The sequence below is a fragment of the Arachis ipaensis genome, chromosome B05, assembly GCF_000816755.2.
Source record: "Arachis ipaensis cultivar K30076 chromosome B05, Araip1.1, whole genome shotgun sequence".
NCBI classification, from domain to species: Eukaryota; Viridiplantae; Streptophyta; class Magnoliopsida; order Fabales; family Fabaceae; genus Arachis; species Arachis ipaensis.
This window is the reverse complement of record NC_029789.2, coordinates 91642394-91644504: the sequence shown is the minus strand read 5'-3', so window position 1 is coordinate 91644504 and position 2111 is coordinate 91642394.

Here is a 2111-nt window from a genome sequence, read left to right as displayed (position 1 = left end):
GAACTCAGAGTTTAGATAGTGTTATTGACTCTCCTAGTTCAGTATGATGATTCTTGAACACAGCTATTTTATGAGTCTTGGACGTGGCCCTAAGCACTTTGTTTTCCAGTATTACCACCGGATACAGTTTATGAAGAGGTGGAGATTGACAAGGAAGCAAACAAGGGAGTAGAGCTTGCAAGCACATTGGAGATACCTCTCCCCAAGCCACCACCATCCATTCTCTCATTCAAGTGGGTAAATTCCTTATACTTAAGCTTTGTTATTCTCCTTGAATATGGTTTGCTTGAGACGGATGATCAACTTAGAAAAATTAGTGGCTTTAAGAGTAAAAAGGAGATGGTTAGTGGTTGGAAGCATCATTCTAGGTTCATTATGGTCACGTGTCCAAAGCTTGATAGCAAAGGTTGGTGTATAACTAGAGTACATGGGTCTAGAAGGATGTTTGGTCACTTTGTTGAGAATTCACCTTGCTCACCACCCACATGGATTAATGATAATCAACTTGGAGATGGGTGTGAAGACAAAATATAGGATACATAACTAGGATAGGACTTCTAGTTCTCATATCTTGCCAAGAGCTTTGTTAGTTGTTAGTTTATTTTCTTTGCCATTTATATTTCTTGTCCAAAAGCTTAAAAACCCCAAATATAATTCACAACCAATAACAAGACACTTCATTACAATTCCTAGGGAGAACGACCCGAGGTTCCAATACTTCGGTTTATAAATTTAGGGGTTTTTTACTTGTGACAAACAATCTTTTGTATGAAAGGATTATTGCTTGGTTTAGAAACTATACTTGCAACGAGAATTCATTTGTGGTTGAGCATTTACCTTAATGCATTGTATTTCATGATTATATCCATCCATATGTTTGACTTGAATGCTTTCATGCTTCTCTAATGCTTGTTTTACCTTACAAGTTTACTTAAAGCATCTCAAGCACACTAGGATGAGTGATGTACATGCTTCTTTTGTGACATAACTTTTTTATGCTAATGTGTGTTCTAAAAGGCGCCTAATTTAGAACTCATATCCCTATTCTCCTAATGTCACACTAATTCACTCACTCAATTCTAGTGATTAATACCTCATTCCAACAATGTATGCTTCCTTGTTTTTGTGTTCTCTCATCTTATGGTGTTATATTTTTGTTTTTCATAAATAATTCACCGCAAGCAAAATTGGAAGCAAGAGAAAGAACACACAGCAATCCGGAGAGTCGCCGTACCCCCTTGCTCATCTTTGAGTGCACCGAGGACGGTGCAAACTTTTAAGTGTGGGGAGGTCGTCCGACCAATCGGCAATCTTGGGTGACAAATTTCTAACTCCAATACTTTTGCATTTCATTCTAGGATTTTAGGATTTGGACATTGGGTGAATAAAAGGGTAGTTTTTATTGTAAATATTGGGAATTGGGTACATGCTCATGTATTGATTAAATGTATAGACCTTAAATGTATAGACCTTATGCATTGGTACTCTTGTTATATAGTTGGAAAGAAAAAAAAAATGAGAAAAACAAAAAAAAATATATGAAAAGTATAGAAAAAAATGGAAAAAGAAAGAAAACGAAAAAGAAAGAAATAAAAAGGGGGACAAAATGCCCCAAGGTAAAGCTCAATAAGATCAATGCATATGAGTTGTGAAATGAAAAGAAAATGCATGAGTATGTGAAAAGGTGAAAAATGGGTAGTTAGATTAGAACTTAATTGTATAGGATGTCATAGGTTAGGTGGGAAGTTTAAGCTTATCAAAGATTCAAATTTCAAGCTCACTTGACCAAATATGCATCCTACCTTGACCCTAGCCCCATTACAACCAATGAAAAGACCTCATGATACTTGTATGCATGCATGAAATAAATGTTGATTGTTAGAAGAAAAACAAATCTTGGAAAGCATGAAATAGAGGAGAATTGAGTGAATCAACCCTAAACACTTGAGCGAATAGAGTGCAAACACATCCGGTGAGGGTTCGATGCTCAATTACATGTTTTCACCTATGATCATCATTCTTCATGCAAGTTTGTGAAAATATTTAATAACTCAATTCAATTGTGGATTAGAATTGCTAATCCTTAGCCCTTGTGCATATATGCTTCTTGG